The 12,119-nt window shown below is 39.9% G+C and overlaps 1 protein-coding gene across 3 annotated transcripts in view; it reads left to right on the top strand.

Moving 5' to 3' along the window:
* PUDP (pseudouridine 5'-phosphatase) overlaps window positions 1-12,119 on the top strand; it is a 605,728-nt gene that overhangs the window by 442,456 nt on the left and 151,153 nt on the right. For 2 of the 3 annotated variants that reach the window (XR_009500092.1, XR_009500089.1), the window contains 3 exons: window positions 9,565-9,676; window positions 9,793-9,945; window positions 11,477-11,787. The gene's annotated coding sequence lies outside the window, so the exon portion shown is untranslated. Of the gene's footprint in view, window positions 1-9,564; window positions 9,677-9,792; window positions 9,946-11,476; window positions 11,788-12,119 lie in introns of those variants that run through there. The other variant, XR_009500091.1, reaches the window with a different exon arrangement.

Raw genomic sequence — 12,119 nt, 5'->3', positions numbered from 1 at the left:
ACCATTTGTTCATTAGGCAAAGACTCTTACTAAAAAGAAGAAAAGAGAAAGGAGATTCTATCCCAGTATACAAGCTTCAGAGGAGCTGCGAATACCACCTGGTGTAAATTTTTGTTAAGAATATAGGTTTCTGTTTGTACAGATGGAAAGGAACAACGACATACGGTGTGTGCTACTGCTTCAGAGACCCATAGAGGTAACTGTCTCTCCCCCAATAACTTTTCTAGGTCATTACCAACCAAAAATGAAAAAGGTGAGAATATCACAGTACATGCATCGGTCAGCTAAACGTTTGCTTTACAATATCCAGTGCTAAAGTTAAATTTACTATGGGTCATTTATAATAAAGTAAGTCTTACCTGACGCATATAGAAAGGAAAAGAAACACACGATAGAAATATGGGGATAGTTAAATCCTAGGTAAAGAACAGACCTCCCTCTTGGCTCTAAGGTGATGGGTAACTCTTGGAGATGGAAAGTGTCACTGTTTCCTAACAGCGCATTACAAAATGATAGCAAAGGGCCCATAGAAGTCTGAAGAGCCAGCAGGAAAGAAACCAGATCTAACATGCTTGTTTGTTTGTTTTTTTCTTTTTATTTAAAACTTGTACACTGTCATTTGCAAGATACACTGAAGGATTATTTCCTCTTCAGCTGAGAGATATCATAAAATAGAGCCCGTGTATGTGTGATAGAAACTACATGGTATGAACCCTGTATGTTTTTTCTGTGTGAGCCTAACTTACTATCTGTTGATGCAGGTTATCAGGAGGGAAATTCTCTTTCCCATGAAGTTTTAATGCAGAACAAATTGATTTAAATTGCAGCCAGTGATTGGTTTTAGACAGGGATGATTAAATCTGAACGCAGTTCTGGGTCTGAGCTCTGTCATTTCTGTTGTGAAACAGCAAATGTAATATTTGCTTAGACGCTTCTCTTAGTTGGTTCCATAAAGAGGTAGGGGACTGGATTCTTTCATGGCCTTGGTGGCAGGGAACACTCGCTCCATTTTGAGAATTTCTCTTTAAAATATGGTTTGGGGTCAGCAAACATTGGTGAATGTCCAGCTAATCCACATTTTCTCCACATTTGTTATTGCCAATCTTTCCAAATTTCAGTAATTTAGTCATTCTGGTACGTAGTGGTTTTAATTTTAATTTCCCTAAGACTAACCAAGTTGAGAACCCTTTAAAAATATATATATGTGTGTGTGTATAAATATATATTTGAGAAACATACAACATGAAAGTCACAGTGAGCAAAAAAAGATATATATATATATATATATATAATACGAACATTTGTATCTTAGACATTATATATAATATATAAAAACATAAATCAACATATTTGTAATATATAAACATTTATATTTAAAATATTATATATGTGTATGTGTGTGTGTGTGTGTGTGTGTGTGTGTGTGTGTATTTGGCCATTTAGATATCATTTCCTTTTTTTTTCTGGTATCTGTCTTAGATTTTTAATCTATAAAAATCCCAAGGTATCAAATAAATGCCTTATTTTTTTCTTCTCCCCTTATTCCATGCATTCTTTTTACCCCAAGTATTTATAAATAAAATAATTTTACAAGTAAGATTGAAAAACAGGTTTAAAAGAGAAAACTGTTTCTTCTTGGAGTTTTCCCCCTGCCAGTACACCACACAGACCTGCATGAACCTGTGACTTTGAACAGGGAGAGAATTGTATGTGACCGCCGTGACTTGCAATACAGCCCAGTTTTGGAAATGAAGGTCCTGTCTTGGCTTTATTTATTATACAGTGCAACTCTGGGCATGTTGTTCAAACTCTCCACACCTTGTTTTCCTTACCCATAAAATGATCCAATCAGTTACTCGAGGATTGAATGAAGCAGAGTCTGTATTTCTCATAATTTGTGTATTTACTTACTTAATAGAATCTCACAAATGTCGAGGTGCTATTACATCTTATCCCCAGCTACCTAGACTCATATATGAGTTTCTTTAACTACAGGCTGGACTCATATCTGGGGTTTCTTTAATTAAAGTCTGGTTAACAGAGTAAAGTAAGAAATCAAAAACCTGCTTCAATGCATTTTTGAGTAGTTACTTGTATTTCACGGATTTTGCCAGTTTTGAGGATAAAAGTTCCCTATTTAGATAAATAATACTAGTCATGATGCCTTGATCACTGTGTTAGGACTTACTCCATGGGACATGAAACTGCAAAAGGAAACAATAAATAACCCCAGGGAAGCTGGCCATGTTCTTTGAATCGCTGAAAGCAGAGAACACCTCAGAATATAGACGGAAATATTTCTGTATATGTTGAAAGTGATCATTAGAAACATCTGTTTGGTCTGATCCCCTAGAGGCTTATGAAGAATACCAGTAATAATATTGCTCATTAGCAGAGCATTATTTCTCTTTATTCGATCTGTCACTTAATCCAATTAAGATGTGCTTGGATACATCTCAGGAGGAAAGATTTCAATTGTACCCATCTAGTTTCAAAGGCAAGCAGATTTAATAAAGTTCCGTATTTTAAGAAAACCCCAGTAACATCCGAGAAGATGCTCTTTTTTAAAAAAATTATTTTATTGAAGCATAGTTGATTTACAATGTCATGTTAATTTCTGCTGTACAGCAAAGTGCCTCAGTTATACATATGCATACATTCTTTTCATGTTCTTTTCCATTATGGTTTATCATAGGATATTGAATATAGTTTTCTGTGCTGTACAGTAGGACCTTGTTGTTTATCCATTCTATATGTAATATGTAATTCTCTATGTAATAGTTTGCATCTGCTAATCCCAAATGCAAATGGCATTATTTCCTTCTTTTGTAAGGCTGAGTAATATTCCATTGTATATATGTGCTATATCTTCTTTATCCATTCCTCTGTCAATGGACACTTAGGTTGCTTCCATGTCCTAGCTATTGTAAAGAGTGCTGCTATGAATATTGGGATGCATGTGTCTTTTCGAATTAGAGTTTTCTCTGGATACATGCCCAGGTGTGGGATTGCTGGATCATATGGTAGTTCTATCGTTAGTTTTTTAAGGGACCCCCATACTGTTCTCCATAGTGGCTGCACCAATTTACTTTCCTACCCCAACAGTGTAGGAGGGTTCCCTTTTCTCCACACCCTCTCCAGCATTTGTTATTTGTAGACTTTTTAATGATGGCCATTCTGACTGGTGTGAAGTGGTACCTTATTGTAGTTTTGATTTGCACTTCTGAGAAGATGCTCTTGATTTCTAGATTGGGCATTTCTTGTGGGTCTGCTGGAGGAACCGGCAGGTGGTACTTTCCAAGGTTAGAACCCCAAAGTTCAGGGGTTCAATGGAAGGGTCATTTCCAAAGACCCACCCATCTTACTCCTGTACCTAGAACGTTATCACTCAGTTTGGTGGTAAATAAGAACCATAACAACAGAGAGAACCTTGGAGGAATTCATCCAAAAAAATATAGCTTGTCTCAAAAATATTTTTTCAAATAATAGAGTAAAAAAAGCATCTAGCAATGTTGGTACAGAGCGTGGGATCATTGTTTTTCCGTTCCCTCCTTGATCTTCTTTCAGCTGTTTTCAAATGAAATTTTTATGCCAGAAACTAGTTTGCTCTCGTGAAAGTAAACTTTTGTAGGTAAAAATACAGCACAATTTCTTTTCCAGAATTACCTTTAAAAGCTAAAGCCAGAGTTATATAAAGCAAACGATTGCCTGGTAAACTTGAATAATGCATAATAGTACCCTTTAGGGATGTATCCCAACTCTAATTTCTGTGTTTTCACAGGAATGTAAAGAACATTTTAATTTTTAATTGAAGACCTTCTCTAGTATGTCAAGGGCGAAACTAGATCATGATAATCAGACCTATTCAGTGTTGGACGCAGAATCCACGTTATTAGTCCAAGCTTTCCATGTCCTTTACCTGTTATCACTGTGCGATTCTCACCACTGCCTTATATAGGAATCAGTTACCATTAGCGGAGTTGGAGTCTAAAGAAACGTGTATCTGCCACTTCAGGACCATCATCCGTTTGCCTTGTTTTTTTGCGTTTTCAGAAGGAGGTCCATTAAGACAGTCAGGAGTTACTTTTTTTTTTTTTTTTTTTTAAATATGAGATGAAGAGGAGGGATATTTAATTGCCGTGTAAAGGGTTTATAGCTACTTTATTTATTTATTTATTTTTGGCTGTGTTGGGTCTTCGGTTCGTGCGAGGGCTTTCTCTAGTTGCGGCAAGCGGGGACCGCTCTTCATCGCGGTGCACGGGCCTCTCACTATCGCGGCCCCTCCCGTTGCGGGGCACAGGCTCCAGACGCGCAGGCTCAGTAGTTGTGGCTCACGGGCCCAGCTGCTCCGTGGCATGTGGGATCTTCCCAGACCAGGGCTCGAACCCGTGTCCCCTGCATTAACAGGCGGATTCTCAACCACTGCGCCACCAGGGAAGCCCCAGTCAGGAGTTACTTGATGGTGATAAAAGCAGTCATCTAGACTTCTGTTTTTGCACGAAACAACTCCATATGCCAACCGGAGTTTGACTCCATGCCACTGCCCTGTGTTATCAGATCCTTTTTAACCTCGTCCATTAAATATTGGAGCAAAGAAGGCCCCGTGGTGACCTCCATCATGTAATAGATCAAGGAGAAAATGCACTTGCAGAAGACATTATGGACTTTGCCTTAATGGCTTGCCCAGGTAATGCTTATTGTAGATGAAGATAATCGGTGTGGCGTCATGTAATGATGGGTAGACGGCTCTGATAGGGGAGAATAGGCCACTTGCTGGATGTGTGCATTTAGCCCTGTCCTTCAACTTCTCCAGACATCGACTCCACAATTGTGAACCGGTGCTAAGTCCTTCGGGGAGATGTTGCAATTAAATAAAGCAGCAACGTGTGAGCATGCTGGGTGCACTGTGACACTTTCTGCACACCTCACTGGCTTCACCATTTATTGGACCCTCTTGCTCTCGTAGCATTTTCTACACACCCTCGTTCTGCATCCGATACGTGGAACTAGACCATTTTAATCTAACGAACACCCCAGTTCTCGGACTCGGCACTCAGAGGAAATGCTGATCTCATTCCTGTACTCCTGGAATTAGATAATGTTCCTCTCACTACATAAGCACCTGCTGAGTGAACAGATGATGGATTGCATGACAAATTTCCGCATGATCGAATGAGCAGAAAGGATGAATAAACCCTGTATGTTTCATAAGAATATGGTGCCAAAAGTGTAGAGTTTTGGGGAGAAGAATACATACATCTGCTTTATTGCACTTATTTTCAGTTGCTTGTTGTCTAGACCACTAAACTAAGGCTATCCTAAGACTATTAATTGAAATTTCACTCTTCATACGATTGCTAAGGAAGAATGATCTCTGGGTCTGAATTGCAGTGATCCCTATAAATATTCTTCTGAACCATATTTTCCCACATCATTATTTTTTATTGGTTTGTGTGGCTATGTCTTTAATGACAGGTGTCTCTCCACTGGGTTATAACTTCAGTGGGTGTTTCAGGCATGCTCCTACTCTAGCCCCAGGATGTAATACAGCATGTGGAACGTGGGACCACTATGATTAATTTATATTTTGTATTAGAAAAGTCCATAAAGCTTTTTTTTTTTAATTCTCAAAGTTAAAAATAATTCTAAAAGCAAAAATTCTGAATTTAGTATGTTCCTTGTTGAAAAGTGAAAATGTGGCACTATGGTAGCGCTACTACTGGTCACTCAAAAGTGATTATAAATACTATGCTTTTCCAATGAATTATAGTTGATTCGTTCTTTATATTTTTTCAGCATTTTTCTTATGGTGTGTTTAAATGGGGTGATCATTGGGAATAATCAGTATTCTTTGTCATTTTGTGAAGGAGGAGCTCAGTTTAATATTTCAGAGTCTGCTTCACCAGAAACATTTAAAGGAAAATGTGATCAAACATTGTGGGGGGGGGGGTAAGGGGGGAGTGGCAGGAAAGTGCAAATAAAATTTCTACTCTCATCACTCTCATGATTCAATTTTGTTGAGTTGCGATCAATTAAAAGTTAGGCTTTTGTCTCCAAATTTCCAAAGTGCTGAAATAAATTTGGTCAAAACATGTTTGGGGGTTTCCCACCCTTTTCATTCAGATGAAGTATAATTAATTTTATGTGTTTAAAAGCCCTCAATAAAAATAAAAATAAAAACAATCTTAGAGAACTAGGAAGAAGAACAAGCCCAAATGGCTTTATTAATGAGCAAAGTGAGATTAAAGGTAATCTCTGGGCTCCGAGAGGTGAGAAATGGGTTTTGTCTTGTTCTTTTTCTAGTGCCCAGTGTCCGCCATTCAGGTGAGCAAATGGCTGGATGTTATTAATTAATTTATTTATATTTTTGGCTGTGTTGGGTCTTCGTTTCTGTGCGAGGGCTTTCTCCAGTTGCGGCAAGCGGGGGCCACTCTTCATCGCGGTGCGCGGGCCTCTCACTATCGCGGCCTCTGTTGTTGCGGAGCACAGGCTCCAGGCACGCGGGCTCAGTAGTTGTGGCGCACGGGCCCAGTTGCTCCGCGGCATGCGGGATCTTCCCAGACCAGGGCTCGAACCCGTGTCCCCTGCACTGGCAGGCAGACTCTCAACCACTGCGCCACCAGGGAAGCCCTGGCTGGATGTTAAATCAACTCACCCAACACAGTGGAGGTCACTCAACACGATTCCATTCTGAATCTCAGGACCCTCACATCAGGGTCTCCCCCCAGCCCTGACACCCATATTCTTTATGCCGAAGAATAAATGCCTTGTAGTACTGTTGAATTTCAAAATTATGATGAGTCTCAAAACTCACTCCATAAAATACAAGAATGGCTCCATACCTGTGAATGCCACGCACCATGATAATAAATCACAGAGGACGTAAGCCACGGGATCGGTATGTGCCAAAACCAATCTGATAGAATTCAGTGTCTCCTCCGGGTAAAATGCGTAATGAAAAAGGACTGATAATTTTTTTATGAAAAAATAGTATTTTCAGCTGTGAACCAGCACTTTAATTCACATGGAAACATTAAAGAGATTCCTATTAAAGTTGGTGTAAGATAAGGATGCCCAATTTGTTATGATTTAACATTGTTGTGAAATTACTGCACAATTCAGTTAGACAAAAGAGAGAAATAGAGAATACAAATTAGGAAGGAGGAAATGCAGTAATTTGCAGATGGGAGTGTATATGTGGAAAACATTGATGTAATCTAAAAAGCTGTTGGAAACAAGAAGAAAATTCAGTAATTTTATTCAGTACTGTATATCTGATCTATAACACATAATATATGCTCTTCCTTTTTAAGAAATTTTTTTATATTCCTCACAGTTTTTCCATGGGAACTTAATACATATGAACTTGTAGACCATAATAGTACATATCAAAGCATGGTGTTAAGCAATATTAATAAAAGTTCAGTAGAGATGCGTGATTAGACAGATCGATAGAAGAATAGAGAATCCTAAAATTGCCCCCAGTACATACTAAGATTTTATTTTTAATACAGATGGCAATTCAAACCAAGCCAGGACACCTAAAGCAATCACCCACCCCTATGTATCAATACATTGTGTCAAATAGCTAAAAATTTGTGAGGGTGGGGGGATGTACGTTTATCCCTTCCAACAAAGGAAATAGTACACAAACCAAAGATTTAAACATAAAAGGGGTATGTTTTTAACATATTTTTAATATTTTATTGAAATATTTTAATATATTTTAATATTAAAAAAAAAATCTTAGAGGCATTTCTAAGGAAAGCAAAAATCCAGACACTATAACAAAGAAATTGATAAATTTGATAATATAAACTGAAAAACAAAACCCAACAATTCCTGCATAAATAGCAAGAAACATCAAAAGTATAAAATCATGCAAAATATTATGTACAAAGCCAAGTTTGCCTGCTATTGACAGCTTTTACAATTTAATGAGAGACCAAGATCCCAGCAGAAAGAGTGGACCAAGGACGTGAACAGATATTTCATGGAAGAATAAATACTATTTGCTTATAAACATAAGAAAAATTGTCCAACCACATTCATAATATTAACAGGAGAATTAAAACAATTAGATATAGATATATAGATATATTTTTTTACCCTGTTGTTTTGAGAAAGCTCAAAATATTTGAAAATACATATAGTATTGGCAAAGATGTGGGGAAACGGAAGCTATTGGTAGGAACATAAAATGGCGTGATCTCTTTGGAAAGAAATGTGATCTAGCAATTCCAAATCTAGATATTTATGCTACCCATATATTCAAATATGTGCACAGCTCAACAGATAAAAAGGCTCATTTTGGCATGATTTATAAAAACAGGACTTGAAACCACCTAGGTGGACATAATTGAAGATTAGTAAAATAAAGTATGATACCCCTACAAAAAAGATTACTTTGATGCAATGATATACGTATGATGAAATGGAAAGTTTTCCCAGATAAACTGTTTAAAGAGAAAATGAAGTACAGAAGAATGTGTATAATATCCTCCACTTGTGGAAAAATAATATGTATATACATATATATGCATACTTAAGTATATAAATATACACACCTGTACACTGATTGTTGGTCTGGGTTTTGACCATGTTTTATTCTTTGCATATCCCTTTTTTCTTCTGAGATTTTTTCTAACATGGGTATGCATTACTTTTATTTTAAATTAAAAACCAAGTTAAAATTAAAAACAAATGAAGGCAGAAAGATGAAATAAGAGTCGTCCACATCACCCTACTTCCTGAATTGTTCTTTTCCTCACAGTGTGACCCAATACCGTTCTCTTCTTAGAGCCAAATGAAAGCTGACAGCCCCTGGGATCTTTTCCCAAATAAATACCGATTAGTTACCCAGCTATAAGCTACAATTAATCTCACTTTCGTCCAGAGTGAATTCATAATTTAATATTTCTTTGACAAGGCAGGAGATGTATTAGGAATTTGCTGTCATTGCTGTCAATTATTGTGGTGCCTTAGATGCACTTAAGTCTAGGTTGAAAATGTAAAAAGAGCGTCTTTTGAGAGAATGCTAATGCAAGCATCACTTCATAATATTATTCTATAGCTTTTTATATTTCCATTGATATTACATTTTTGCTTTACAATCACTTACCCATCACATTACCATTCCACTAAGGATACGACTCCATCTGTCATCTGTTCTATCATATATCTGTCTATCATCTATCTATCTATCGTCTATATTCTATCTATAATATATCACCTATCCACCTACCATCTATTCTATGTATCTATCTTTGTATCTATCATCTGTCATCTATCTTCCTGTCTATATAAATCATCTATTATGTATCTACCAATCATATCTATCTATCCATCCATCTGTCCATTTTCTTTCTATCTATCTATCTTATCATCTATCTTGTATCTATGTATGTATCTATGTATCTATCTATATCTAACTATACTCAATCTATACCATGCAATACTTGGACGTGTAATAGTTAATAGCCTGCTACCTAATGTTTTTAAAACCACATTCTTGGTAATAATGGTCCCCTCAATCTCATAATAGAATTCTGTGCTGGTTTGCAGGAGTTTTCCAAGCCATAAGGAGATGACATCTGACTGCTCTGAGTTCTGTGAAGAGTGACGTGGAGACACACGGCATGACGTGACTGTTATGACAGCCCAACTCGTCCACCGGGTACGTCCACTCGCGCACCTTCCCCAGCCTGTCGCTTGGAAACATTGCCTCCTGCCCGCTCTCTCCTCTGAACACAGAGCTTGACGACAGAGCATTAAACGTGTGTGTCTCCGTAGCACGGCTGGTGAATGGGAGGCTGAAGAATTCAGCTGCCCGGCGTCTCAGGACGCGAGGATCCATCGCAGTCCACGTGCGGGCGGCCTCTTCGGCGACGGTGGTTCCCGTTGGAGCGGTCCTCAGAGCTCAGTGGCCTCTGTTGATTCTGCTGAGTAAGTGGCCAACGGGAGACTAAGAACGCGGTTGAGGAGAGGCTAGGATGGGACCAGGCTCCACTGGATTTAGGTCACTTGTCACAAGCAGAGATCAGGTCCCGCGTTTCCCTGTGTTTGTTTAGATGACAGACGGTCAGCTCATCCAGGCCTGGCTGGACTTGGAGGGTGCAGAGACAGATCTGGACAAACCTTTGGTGAGGGCAGAGTAGGTGGCCGGGGTGTCAGAGGTGGAGCGAGGAAGCAGGCGCGGGCATCACAGCTGTAGATGGAGGAGGGCGGTAGGTCCCAGACTGCAGGGGAGAGTGGGGCTGAGGAGCTGGGCTACGCCTTCCTTCCTTCCTTCCTTCCTTCCTTCCTTCTTTCTTTCCCTTCCTTCCTTCCTTCCTCCCTCCCTCCCTTCCTTCCTTCCTCCTTCTCTCCCTTCCTTCCTTGCTTCCTTCCTTCTTTCTTTCCTTCCTTCCTTCCTTCCTTCTTTCTTTCCTTCCTTCCTTCCTTCCTTCCTTCTTTCCTTCCTTCCTCCCTTCCTTCCTTCCTTCCTCCCTCCCTCCCTTCCTTCCTTCTTCTTTCTCTTTCTTTTCCTTCCTTTCTTGCTTCCTTCCTTCCTTCCTTTCTCTCTCTTTCTCCTTCCTGCCTCCCTCCCTCCCTTCCTTCCCTCCTTCCTTTCTCTTTCTTCCTTTCATCCTTTCTTTCTTTCTTTTTCTTTCCCTTCCTTCCTTCCTTCCTCCCTCCCTCCCTTCCTTCCTTCCTCCTTCTCTCCCTTCCTTCCTTGCTTCCTTCTTTCCTTCCTTCCTTCCTCCCTCTCTCCCTTCCTCCCTCCCTTCCTCCCTCTCTCCCTTCCTCCCTCCCTTCCTTCCTTCCTCCCTTCCTTCCTTCCTTCCTCCCTCCTCCCTCCCTCCCTTCCTCCCTCCCTTCCTCCGTCCCTCCCTTCCTTCCTTCTTCTTTCTCTTTCTTTTCCTCCCTTTCTTGTTTTCTTCCTTCCTTCCTTTCTTTCTCTCTCTTTCTCCTTCCTTCCTCCCTCCCTCCCTCCCTTCCCTCCCTTCCCTCCCTCCTTCCTTCCTTTCTTTCTCTTTCTTTCTTTCTTTCTTTCTTCTCTTTCTTTCTTTCTCTTTCTTTCTTTCCCTTCCTTCCTTCCTTTCTCTCTCTCTCTTTCTCTCTTTCCTCCCTGCTTGCTCATTTTTGTCCTTATCACTTGTTTGTCCTTCTCGGACTTTGCAAAGTAACCGAGAGCTGGTTTTTAGGAACATCCTCTGGTCGTAGGACAGAGCAGTAGGGAGACAGACTGATGGACAGGTTTCAGCTGCAAAACTCTTTCTGAGACAGAAGGGAGGTCTGTTCAGCCAGGAGCAGTAACTTGTAGAAACTCATGAAAGGAATAAAACATTCTCCCAGGAAACCCGGAGATCTTTAACCCAGACACAAAGGCAAGACTGGAGACTTAGGGGGTAGCCTGAATACCTGCGTGAGAATACACCAAGCTGCCTGGCTTGCTCGGCTGAAATCTGTTTCTTAATTTAACCCCTCTCCACAGTACACCGCCCCTGCAACCCAACAGGGTGTCTGCAAGGCAACACGCAGCTTGTGAAAAGCATCACCCGGCTTGTATAACATCTCCCCAAAGCTGTTTACGTCTTACGCTTCTTGAAGTTAAAAAATAAAGAAAATTAAAAGTGAATGAAAGAGATCATTGCCAGACATCTGAAGATTGACAGAAACCAACTCTTTTATTGCAAAATAATAGGAGAAAAAAATATTTGCTTAGGCCCTTGCTTTTGTGCCTGACACACATTCGGAGAGTGGCATCTGAGGTCAGTGTGTGCACTTCCCAGGCTGCCAATCACATTTAAAACCACGACAATATAGCCTGTGATTCATTTCCCCGTCCCGCTGAGTTAGATCTCAGCCTCACTACCTTCTCACGTCTCAAAAGATGCTGCTCCTTTTTTTTTTTTTTTTTTTGACTCACTGAGTTTGCGTTTGCTTCCCTCTTTTAACCTCTTTCATCTGGTACCTCCAATCCCACAAGGCCCTCATCCAAGGCACCAACTTTCTAAAGATGCTCAAGCTTCCGGAGGGTAGTTAGTTCCTTCTCCTGGCTGCACGGAGCCTGGGGTCACCCTGTTGTTAAGTCAGACAGATTTGTAGTGCGTAGGGTTACTTCCTGTACCAGGCTT

The sequence above is a fragment of the Balaenoptera ricei genome, chromosome X, assembly GCF_028023285.1.
Source record: "Balaenoptera ricei isolate mBalRic1 chromosome X, mBalRic1.hap2, whole genome shotgun sequence".
NCBI lineage: Eukaryota > Metazoa > Chordata > Mammalia > Artiodactyla > Balaenopteridae > Balaenoptera > Balaenoptera ricei.
Note: the sequence above shows the minus strand (reverse complement) of the source record. Positions and strands in the feature narration are given on the sequence as shown.